The 12,392-nt window shown below is 43.2% G+C and overlaps 1 long non-coding RNA gene across 3 annotated transcripts in view; it reads left to right on the top strand.

Annotated features, from left to right (window-relative positions):
• Positions 1 to 1,053: 1,053 nt before the first annotated feature.
• LOC130706942 (uncharacterized) overlaps positions 1,054 to 12,392 on the top strand; it is a 78,349-nt gene continuing 67,010 nt past the window's right edge. For all 3 annotated transcript variants that reach the window (XR_009006976.1, XR_009006972.1, XR_009006982.1), the window contains exons 1-2: positions 1,054 to 1,137; positions 2,723 to 2,921. This is a non-coding gene — a long non-coding RNA (uncharacterized LOC130706942). The remainder of the gene's footprint in view (positions 1,138 to 2,722; positions 2,922 to 12,392) is intronic.

Below are 12,392 nucleotides of genomic sequence, written 5' to 3'. Positions count from 1 at the left end.
AGGTTGGTATGTGATCCAGAAAGTCTAATTTCTGATGTTTCTTGGCAGGTTCTGACTATGATATCTTATGTGGGTAACCCTTCAGATGTGGTAAAGTAGATATTGGATGAGAAAGAACAAAAAGCCACTTAAAAAAAAAAGCAACTCAAAAAGAGAAAAACTATCATGCATGTTTTGATTCTATTAAAACAATGATTATATGTAAATAAGACATAACATAGTTATTCCTAATGCATGTATGCTTATGTTTTTCCATTTATATTTCTTCTGTCTAATAGATACCCAGATAAAATATAAAATCAAAGTCAGCATTTACCATTTATCTTATCATTCATATATACTATTCATATATACTTATTTTTTTCCTTAAAATGTACAGAATTTTAATTCTATAGACTTCTTTTGGGTCATGAAACTCACTTTACATTCTGAAAAACACTTTCAGTTGTTTCTTTAGCCAAGTTAGCTTTGCCCATTTTATTAACTGCACTTTTATACATTTATTTATTTTTGTGATTTATAAAAATGGCCTCATCATTTTAATAGTCACCCCTGGGTGCATAGGCAATGGTTTAGAAAACTTCCAAAATATGGTAATACCACTATAGCAAAACACCATTACAGCAACAAAAAACACAAACCCACTGAACACGAGCCCAGAACAACATTCCTCCAACTATCTGGGGAAAATAAACCAAAAAGAGCTATCTTTCATCGTGCTTGAAAGGTCAGCTAACCAGGGCTCTCAGGAGAACAGAGGAATGGTATTTTACAGAGGAGGGCCCTTTATGGAAGACCCTCTGCTTCCAGCTCCCCAGAAATGCACTGCAGGGTGGGGTGTGGAGACTGATCTCATGAAAAGAGAGGTCATAGAAATGAAGCAACAGAGAGCCTGTCCCACCTCCTGTGGATGTCTGGGGCTGCATGGATGAATAGACACGTGGTCCATTAGAGCTGATGACCACTCTTGTCCCGAGAGCTGAGGGCAGAGCCCTTTTTTTTTTTTTTTTCTGTTGTTGTTATTATTTAAGGCCAATAAAGGGCAGAAGGAAAGATTGTTCTTTTGTGATGCAGCATCATAATATAGAGATGGATTCTGAGTCCCAGCTGTGATTTTTACTAGATGTGTGATCTTGGGTAAGTCGCAAAGCTTTTCTTGAATTTAAGTATTTCTCTTAATATTAGAGACAACAATGGCTGCTTCTCTGAGTTGGTAAGAGAATTAAATGAAAAAACCTGTGTGAAAGCACTGATGTAATATATTGAAAGTGCTTTATATTATACATGACTGTACTGCTACCTGGAGTTTTCCTTGAGTCTAAATCATCTGGACTCTCTCTTTGTCTTTAGTTGGGTGCACACAGCCTTCACCATTGTGAATCGGATCTGGGCGAATGCCTGAAGAACCCAGAGAAGTAGATGGTCCAAGGAGGTGGCCCCATGTCGTACCGCCTCTGACAGCACTGGGCAGGCAAATGAAAACTCAGTCACTCAGGAGTGTAACAGGGGTTCTGGCAGAGCCTGGAGTGAGAGAAAGTGCAATGGAGCAGAAGAAAAGATAGAGGGGACTCGAGTATGTTCAGTTGACTTTTGCGAGCCTGTGGGGAAGCAGCATGGAGCAACGGTTACAAGCAAGGGCTCTGGAGCTCTTCTTACCAGTGATGCATACTTAGCTTTCAGTGCCCGAGGCCCACATCTGCAGAATAGGGAGAATAATAGTACCTGCCTACAGCATTGTAGGGAAGACTCAATGGGTGAGTGCCAGCAAAGGGCTTAGAACAGTGCTCAGTATGCTGGGTCCTGGTTCTTTCGAGAGGCAATAGAGACTCAAGCTAATGCACCGGACTCTGAGGGAGCTGCCTGAGTCTGCCTTCACCCCTTACTGACTAGATGACTTTGGGAGGTTTCTGCACCTCTGTGCCTCAGTTTCTTCATCTGTAAAATGAGGGTGATAATAATACCTACTTCCTAGGGTGGTGGTGGTTATGATTAAATGAGTTAATAAATGTCAAGTATTTAAAGCAGTGTCTGGCAGGTAGCACGTATTTGCTGATATTATTATTGTTGTTGTTTTTTACTATTGTTTTTAATAGTAAAAACAGTAAAAATAAGCATGCTGCCCCCTCACCTTTCCCTCCAACTCAATAAATGTAGATTATCCTACAGCCAACCTGAAGGAGAAGACTCTGTATCACCTGGAGATTTTTTCTATGGCTCTCACCAATACCCCTGGACATACCAATGTCATCCTAAGATGGCTCTTTAATAATCCTCTAGGAAGAGACACAGCCACCCCTCCCAGCAGGCTACCCCATACCACACCCTCACTCTACCTTTGGATAGACTCTCTATTTTTCACTTGTGATTTTTCACCACCTTCAGCTCTTCTACTTGTGTTTTTCCTCTTCCTACTAGTTCATGAGTGTGACCAAGGGTTCTTCTGAGTTACATAGACCCTCAGGGGATCTTGCATTAATCAGACCAGGGCTGCTATTGGTCGGGATGAATACATGGGTGGATGGACTCAATGGACAGTGCTTGGTTTCTGGTTTTTATGAAATCAACAAGAAATGAAAAATGGAGCATAAAAAAAATTAAATGCCCTGTTGATTTCTAGTTAATCCAATTATCTCATTCTTCATGCTACTATAGATCCAGAATGATACCGCCATTATTTGAAAAGACGGAGAATAAATACTAACGCCTTACCAAAACATTGCAGGACTCTGCAGTTTCCTCTAAAACCTCCTTTCTGTTTGCGGGTGGACTTGAACTCGACAGACGGAGGAACATCATGGAGCACATCCCCTTTGTTAGCAGTCTGAGCTTCATGGGCCCTGGGCTTATGGCATTCCTTCACGGCGGACATGACAGAAAGAGTTGGACATGCCATTTTAGACTGAGCTCTGAATCTCCAGATTGTGAGTAGTTTAATTCATACCCTCCATGTAGCTTTTGCTATTGACATTTATTAGCCGAGAGTGTTGCTGCCAACACAAGTTTTGAGTAGATTGTGGTATAAACAGATTTCCTCTTTACACATTCTAATCAGCGCAGAAGGACTGTTTTTATTGAAACCGTATCTCAGCCTAAGTCTCTCCACACATGTAGGCACACATGTACAGAGTTTAAATTGTATTTATGGTTGGTAAATGTTCTAATTATGGGGCTGCGTGTGTTCTGAGGGGAAAATTAAATCAGTGAACATGGGAGGCCAGGATGCCCTTCCGCTCTGGTTTAGGTTCTTTATGGTTTTAGGCTTTGAGAAATCAATGCCATGAAATGGTGGGTGACAATCCAGGTAGATGTTTGACTTCCAACTGATTTACAATGTTATCTACAGATTTCTTTTTCCTCCATGAGGTAAAGTTTGGTTTCTTATTGCCTGCATCATCCTAACATATCACAGTGCAATTTCCAACAAGCTGCTCTTCTGGACAATGTCCTGGGCCTCATTTCCCATATTAGAGTGCATGAAATGCTAAAATAGAAAAGGGGTGTAATTGACATTGTGCCCACAGCCCAGTCCCATACTGCTGTCGTAATGATGACAATGAGTAGGTTACTAGTCACCGAGCAGTGCCTAGGCTTCTTTGGAACTCACCTAAGGAGAGGTTTTGACATCTTCCCCAGTGCCACTAAAGGATGCAGTCCTAGCTGTAGCTGACCAATGGGTGCTAAAGGGTTTTGAAAGTAGCTGCTGCTGCTGCTATATAGTTAGCTCAAGGATGTTGTAATTTGCAAAAATGGGCAAAATATGCACTCCAAGGATATGTAGAACATAATCTAGTCAGCTCTACCCAACCACAGTAATTTTGCTGCTGCAGGCAAAATGCCTTCCTGGGGTAGGCTCGAGTTGACAGATTACTGAGGGAAATTTTTGTCTCACCCACACTCCCAGATTATTCAACTTACTTTCTAACACACCACTCAACCCTCCATGCAGACTGTGTGGTGTAGACCTGGCACCCTAAACTGAATAATCTCCTTGCTGACAGCTGAAAAGTAAAGGCATCTGTGGCAATCAGATGGGTTGCCTCAGGTTGGTTCCAGATGTCAAGTTGATTAATGTCAGAGTCAGGGCTGCCAGCAGCTAGGCCACGTGAGTGCACAGATCCCCAGGAAACAACCCTGGTGCTTGTGGCATCGGTGGGTAGAGACATACGCACAGATACTGAACAGACGCCAGTCCTTCTGTATCAGCTCAGTAGAATGCCCAGAAAATCATGGATTCCTCCAGCGTGCAAACCCCAACACATAAAACTTTTCAGCTATTTTCCATGTTTCCTAACCTAGTGGGTTTGTTTCCTTAAATTAACATCAGTATTTCTATACGAAGAGGTCCAACCTAGGAAGGCCCTAGTGGGAAAAGCCCAAGATAAAGTTTGGATCTTTGTGATGATAAAACAATACATTTCTGTAGTACTTCCGATTTTCCGATTTTTTTCATTGTATTTATTTCATTGTATTGTATTTTTTTCATTGTATTTACTTCCTTTCTCACTTGTAGCTTACATCCCTGTGAGTAAGGTTGAGAAAGGTGTGCTCATGTAAGTGGTACAGGGTTTGTGTTTTGAAATACTCTGTGGATATAAGGTGTCATTGTCTCTCTCCATCTCCGTGGGCCACTATGAGATGGGTGAATGGTCTATTGAAGGTCATGCAGTTTAGTCAGCACAAGAAATCATCCACCACCCTGCTCATTCTCTTAAACCAGTGTTTCTCAAAGTGTGGTCCATGGACCAGTAGCGTCAGCGTTATCCCAAACCTACTGGGCAGAACCTCTGGGAGCGGGCCCAGCAATGTGTTAACAGAAGCCCTTGAGGTGATTCTAATGCACACTCAAGGCTGAGAACCACTGGCCTGTGCCAGTAGTTCCCAGCTCAGTTTTCTTGGATGCCAGGACCCAGTGGACATAATGATGAAACCCCATAAGCTGTTTTCAGAATTGCATGAAACTTAATGAAAATCATACTCTTAATGTTACTTTTTAAAAAAACTATATATTTTATTACACATGGCTGATAAATGAATGTTGGGAAAGGAAATTGATTATTAATCAATGCCATTTGGTATTCTTTCATTCATGCATCACTCATTTAATCCTTTAAAGGTTATCTAATATGCTCTGTGCTAGATACTGGGAGATAAAGATGGTACACTCTTTACTCTTGAGGTAACTACAGGTTTGTAAACAGATTATTGCAATTCAATACGCTAAGTCCCGAAAGGCACATTTAAACAGTACGGCTGTAGAAATAAATCTTCTGAAAACTTTGGGGGAAATAATCTTCAGACTTGGCTGTGTTGCTTCAAGGCTTTGTGCTTGAACTTGTATGGTTGGAATGAGGAGAGATGGGATGGCAGAACTACTCCCTCTTCATTCCCAACCACCCAGCTGAGAACCGGTGGAGACACAAGCCCACTTCTGGGTTCTGGGTTTGCCCTCTTCTTGGAACTTCCTGCCTTTCCTGGGCAACAGCATTTCTGATTATGAGAAGCACTGATAGAGCATTTGAAACAGGCTCACAGAGGCTCTGTGTTAGTAAGGAGAGCTTGAAAATAAGACCTACAACATATTTTTATTGACTTGGCTTATCTTTTATTATAATGGGCAATTATTTAAAAGGCACCTCTCTGTTTAACCAAGGACTTGAAACCAAATGAAATGTCAGCTTGATTCAGAGTCTATTTGGAAAACATTTCAGTACACTTACTTTAGAAAATGCATAGGTTTAATTTCAGTTCAACTGTTTCACAGGTCTTTGTCTTAAAAAAAAAACATGCTTATGTGGCAGGAGAAAAAAATACTCTCTGTGTTCATTTTGCTTTCAGATTACAGTGAGGTTTGTCCCTGTTTGTCAGGTTCTTGGTTCTAGAGTCTCAAGCCTAAGCAGATGAGGGGCCCACCTCTGTGCTTCCTCTCAAGTTGACTTTCTGTCTGTAATTCCACTTCAAAATGACTATACACAAAGTACATCCAGCATAACTAAAACAAGAGGAAAGGGAAGGGGCAGGGCAGAGATGTTAATACAAGGAAACTTCACATGTAACAACTGAAACTTATATCAGAACATTAGCAGTTGCTTTCTTCTGGTGGGGGAGTGCTTCTGGTTCTAAATGAGGTGTTAGTGTTTGTGGGGTGATAACCTTGTCCCACTGAATTATGATGAGAAAACAACCCAGTTGCCTACAGAGCCAAAAACAAATCTCAGAACTGCTTAACTCATCCGTCAAACAAATTGTATTTTAGGAAATTCAGGACAGAGAAAAATGCACAAAAGAAAAGGAGATTTATTTATTTGTACAAAAGTAGAATGACAGGCGTTTGAGTGGATCCAAATAGCATTTAGGGAGAAAAAAATGTGATTCATTGCCAGCTATTAAATCTTGTTTATCCTTCTTTAAACTAACCAGAAACACATTTTGGAAAAACGCTAGTTAACAGTTTAAGCATTGACAGCCTCCTGTTGTGCTGCTTTGCCTTCCCTGCCTTCCAAGGGGAAGACGATGGGGTGAAGCCAGTGAGCATTGTTTCACGAGTCCATGACAGGAGATGAATTCCAGTCCTGCTTGTGAAGCTCGCCCTCAGACTCTGGGAGAATTCCTTCACTTTCCTCAAAGAAGGATGCTTACCTCACAGCAGGGGCAAGACGGTCCATGTTTACAAGGTAGTTTCAGATGAAAGGCCCTGAAGGACACAAAACGTTATTCAAAGACACAATGACTGATGAAGTGACGTGTCCTTCAGAAAGTGCCAATTCCCAATAGCCAATCATTATCACAGTATCTCCCAGACCAACAGCTGACCTCACCAAAGCTGGCTCCAGTCACAGCTTTGTGATTGAAATTCTTCAGAGCACTTGACAAGGATCTGAAAAATTTGCTGAAATCCCAAAACCCAGTGGGAGAAAGCCCTCCAGGCTGCAGTGTATTGTGGTGGCCCCTTCCAGCTCTGCCCCGTGCTCATCCTGCTATAGGGCTTTGAGGGAGCAGCCTTTTATAGCTGGGTCTGCTGCCCCCAACTCCAGCACCCTTTTGCTTAAATGTATTAGCATAAATATTTGGGTTGTCAGTGCCCTTAGAATTTGAGGGTTCTGTACCTACCATAGACTGTAGTGATTAACTTGATTTAATTAATTACAAAATATACACATTTCTGAAAAAAGCCACTAACATCTTTTTGCTTTCTAAGCAAATAATTCTACCACCAGGATTATCTAGGGTTTGTGGTCTCAAAGGTGACTCTGCTGAGTTTAAGGCCCCAAAGAAAGGCCCAAGTGGACTCATTAGATCCAAAGAACTCCTCTCCTCTCCCCGCCTCCCACTGCAATGGTCTAGGCAGGAGGAATATCCACACAATGGTTTGCTGACCTTCAAGCCTCAGAGCACTCATGGAAGCAAAGTGCTCTTTGCCCTTGCTGGTTGCCACCCCTCCTTTTCCCTCATAACCTGCAACTTTCCTCTTGCCCAACACATCACATTCCCTCACGTATTTCTATTAATATTATAAATTCCGTGAGGACAAGAACTGCGTCTTACTCATTTTCGTAACCCCTTCTCTTAGCAGAGCACCCACCACATAAAGTCAGGCACTGAAAACCAGTGGTTGAAATGGTCCTCCCACAAGTAGATGTAGGGCCTTCTCACCTGCCAGCATCATGAGCCACCTAAGCTAGGTCTGCACAGGTTCAAGGTGTTAAGACATTTCCTTCCAGAAAGCTCTCTAATACCCAGTATTTGGATGACTCTCCTTTTCTCATTTTAATTAACTCTAGAAACAACATTTCAACCTCTTCTACCATCACCACCACCACCACAACAGAAAAACAGCCCTCATCATCATCCTGTGGCTTTCCTGAGAATCTACACTTTTAGGGTGAGAATCCATCTGAACTATTGCAACAGTACCTACAGGGTTTATTGGATGAGAGGAACATAAAACAGCCTGAGAGGTCAGAGAAAGACAAACTTAGGTTGGGAGAAAGGTGTGCCTTCTCTTCTGGCTGTTTGGCCAGAGTAGTAGTTGAGAGAGGGAATAAAGAGAAAGGCACAGAGCATCATAATAGTTCAGAAATGTCAGAGTGTGCTTTCTTCCAGAAGGTGTAGATTCAGCAGATTTAGCATCATTAAATCCCTCTTGTCTCAGAAGGAAAATCTGGGCATGAGATGGGACAAGAAAGAGAGTTAGGGTGTCCAGCCTAGTTGTTCTCTGACTCTCACCATAGAACACAATGATAAAGGGACAAAAGACTTTAAAAAATAAATCAATAAAGTTTCTAGATGGTATGGACTGTTTGTGTCCCTCCAAGATTCATTTGCTGAAACCTAATCCTCAATGTGATGGTATTTGGAGGTGGACCTTTGGAAGGTGATTAGATCATAAGAATGGAGCCCTCATAAATAGGATTGATGCCCTAATAAAAGAGGCCCCAGAGAGCTCCCTCACCCCTCATGCCATGTGAGGACACAAAGAGAAAATGGCAGTCCATAATCAGCAAGAGATCTCTCACCAGAACCGAACCATGCTGGCACCCTGACCTTGGACTTCCAGCCTCTAGAACTGTGAGAAATAAACTTCTGTTGTTTATAAGCCACTCAGGCTATGGTAGTTTGTTACAGCAGCCTGAACTAAGACATCAGAGTAGTACTTTAAAAAATCTTAACAACTCTTTGCACCTATGCACTTGACTACCTGACCCATGTTTTGGTGTTTCTGGGAAGAGCAGTGGTGGATGGGATGTGGATGGGACCACCGGGTCAGGGGAGGAGCTGAGCTCACAACAGGAGGCAGTGGGGACTCCCTGCAAGGGCCCTCTGACTCTGGCCTGGCTTCCTTTGCCACATCACCTTCTACTTCCTCTTTCCAGGGAGACTGTGGTCTCAACCACATGCCTGCAGGCAACATGGGCTCACATCAAACCATCACGTGGTACCCTCTGTGCTTAGAGCTTCATATCCAGGAGCATGGCAGCAAGGACAACATTGTGGTCATTTTGTCCCATAGTCCTGCACTGTCAACAAGAATCTCAAGAAATAATGAAGTCTATGGCCCGGCAATTCTACTCCGAGGTGTACACCCAAGAGAACTGAAAACATACACACAAATGTTGACAGCAGTACTATTCATAACAGCCAAAAAATGGAAACAATCCAAATGTTCATCAACTGATGAATGGATCAACAAATGTGGTATGTCCATACACTGAAATATTATTCAGCACAAAAGGGAATAAGTACTGATACATGGTATAACATGGATGAACCTTGGAAACATTAGGCTGAGTGGAAGAAGCCGGAAACAAAAGGCCATATATTATGTGATTCCATTCAGATGAAATATCCAGAATAGGCAAATCCATAGAGACTGAAAATAGATTTGTGATTGCAGTGGGTTGGGGGGTTGGAAGAATGGGGAGTGACTGCTAATGGGTATGGGATTTCTTTTTTGGGTGATCGAAATGTTCTGGAATTAGATAGTGGTGATGGTTACTCAACACTGTGAATATACTAAAATACACTGAATTATACACTTTATTTTTTTATTTTTTATAAATTTTTATTTATTTATTTATTTATTTTTGGCTGTGTTGGGTCTTCGTTGCTGCACGCAGGCTTTCTCTAGTTGTGGCGAGCGGGGGCCACTCTTGTTGTGGTACGTGGGCTTCTCATTGCGATGGCTTGTCTTGTTGTGGAGCACGGGCTCTAGGCGTGTGGGCTTCACTTAGTTGTGGCACATGGGCTCAGTAGTTGTGGCTTGTGAGCTCTGGAGTGCAGGCTCAGTAGTTGTGGCATGTGGGCTTCAGTAGTTGTGGCACATGGGCTCAGTAGTTGTGGCACGTGGGCTCAGTAGTTGTGACTCACGGTCTCTAGAGCACAGGCTCAGTAGTTGTGGCACACGGGCTTAGTTGCTCTGAGACATGTGGGATCTTCCTGGACCAGGGCTTGAACCCGTGTCCCCTGCATTGGCAGGCGGATTCTTAACCACTGCACCACCAGGGAAGTCCTGAATTATACACTTTAAAATAGTGAATTTTATCTCAATAACAAATGCAATTAGAAAAAAAGAAGTAATTAAGTCAAGTCACTGGGAAGCAGCAGCCCCCTTTCCTTCTTTCTTCCCTCCCTCAGCCAACTGGGAAATTTGCTCGCACACCTGCACACCCTAGACCCGTATTTTCGGCTCATCTGTTGGCTCCTTCTCTTGTCTTCAACCTTCCAACCACTTCTCTGCACTCGAAGTGATCATCCTTTGAGACTCAAATGGGTGTTCCGTTCTGAGGTTTTCTTTTCGTGCCTGCAGTATGCCTTGGGTCTTTGGGGCTGGGCTGATCTAGATAGAAATCCCAAATCACCGCTCTGTTTCTGGGAACACTGTGCCTCTGAGCTACTCCCTGTGGAAGCCGGATTTCTCAAATGTTGGAAAGCAGCAGGGAGGCTGGTTTGAGAGACTGACTGATAAACAAGGCTTGGCAAAATGCCAACTCGGGCAGTCTGGTTTTTGGTTTTTGTTTTTTGCTGCTGTCATGAGACAAAGCCTTGGGGTAAAGAGACGCCTCTATCACGGGGTTCCAGAGGACCCCTCGGTTTGCACTTCTACGTGTTCCCTTCTCAGCAGGTGTCAGCACAAGCCCCTCCCTCAGGCCGCTTATGTGGAATACACACATCTATTTAGCTAAAAGTGTGAGAGTTTTTCAGAGTACAAACCTCATAAAAGTGGCCGCTGGGGCACTCACTGTGCCCACTCTGAGGGCCCCTGGCTGCAAGCCTCCCGCTCTCCCTGCCCACCTCTCACACGTGACTTCCTGCTTTGCTCTCTGGGTAGATGACTTTCTTTCCTCCCGGTCACAGGTGCCTCAATCTAGGCATTCCTGGTCCTTGATTATCTTTCACTCTTTTCTGATAAGCACATCCAGGAGCATTTTTATTCTCATAGATGATTTGAAGGACAGACAAAATGGGAAGCTTCTTATCATACTAGTTCTGGGAAGAAAAGGGAAATCACGTGCCACTATAGGCTTTTAAGCAGGCATGCTGAGATGTGATGCAAATGAAATAGTACTGCCTCATCTGGACCAAAATAGCTTAAGCTGGCTAATAAAAGTGAAGGCTTTGGATTTATTTTTTTAACTGAGAAATAAAGCCCAGAATAGTCAAGTGGATTGAAAAATATTCAAGTGATTCACAACAGAACACTGGCCGTTGTTTAGTCCACAAGGAGCGCCAGTGGAACAAGCCTGGTCATTTATCTGCATATTTAATGAAAACACATAGCCCTAAGCATTAGTAGCATACTGAGCCATCTCCTGCAGGCCAAAGAGAAGATGTTTGTGGAGTTAGCAGTATGTCTTCCACGATCGTGTTGGTGGGTAGTCAGAATGCTGTGATGTAAGCAACAGACAGAGATTCTGGATGACCCAAGTAAAAAGGAGTTTATTGGTGCTATGTGGTATCCACAGATTGACCGGGAGCCTGGAGAAGCAGGCTTGGGGAGGGCAGTAACCAAGCTCCAGAGTGAGGAAGCCTGTAGTATGGGAATGATACCATAGCTGGAACAGTCTGGATAAGGCAAAGCTGCCACCCTTGGGTCACTCAATATTCAAAGTCTTGAGAGGAAGCATCCAATTGGCTGAGGCCTTATTGCAAGTATGCCAGTGGCTTTACTACCGTGATGAGAGGGAAAAGGATCTAGTCCCTCAGCTTCTGTATGGGAAGTGAGTGTCATCCCATCAAAACTACACATGGGGGAAGAGGTAATTCCCCCCAAAAGATATCAGAGTGCTAATTAGGAAATGGGAGCAGATGCTAATTGGACCAAAACCAACCATTGTTTCTTTCATTTGAAGTGCAGAAAATCACTTGAAACAAATGAAGATAGCCTCTCTGTGAATGAGGGTGTCCAGGCATCTGTAGGGAAGTGTTTACAATGAGACCTTAATTTTATGGGCATTCTGGCAAAGGTGATATATGAGTATGAGCTAAAGGAGTATCCAAAACTGTTAGTAGCTCTCCTGCTCGACTGGTTGTGCAGCCTTGACTACATCAGTGGAGACAAAGTCAGCTAGTATTTTTTTTAAAATTAATTAATTAATTTATTTATTTATTTATTTTTGGCTGTGTTGGGTCTTCGTTTCTGTGCTAGGGCTTTCTCTAGTTGTGGCAAGTGGGGGCCACTCTTCATCGCGGTGCGTGGGCCTCTCACTATCGCGGCCTCTCTTGTTGCGGAGCACAGGCTCCAGTAGCGCAGGCTCAGTAGTTGTGGCTCACGGGCCTAGTTGCTCCGTGGCATGTGGGATCTTCCCAGACCAGGGCTTGAACCCGTGTCCCCTGCATTGGCAGGCAGATTCTCAACCACTGCGCCACCAAGGAAGCCCCTCAGCTAGTATTTATAC

This window comes from Balaenoptera acutorostrata, chromosome 2 (assembly GCF_949987535.1).
Source record: "Balaenoptera acutorostrata chromosome 2, mBalAcu1.1, whole genome shotgun sequence".
NCBI classification, from domain to species: Eukaryota; Metazoa; Chordata; class Mammalia; order Artiodactyla; family Balaenopteridae; genus Balaenoptera; species Balaenoptera acutorostrata.
The sequence above is the reverse complement of the archived record's forward strand: the minus strand, read 5'-3'. Positions and strand labels throughout refer to the sequence as shown.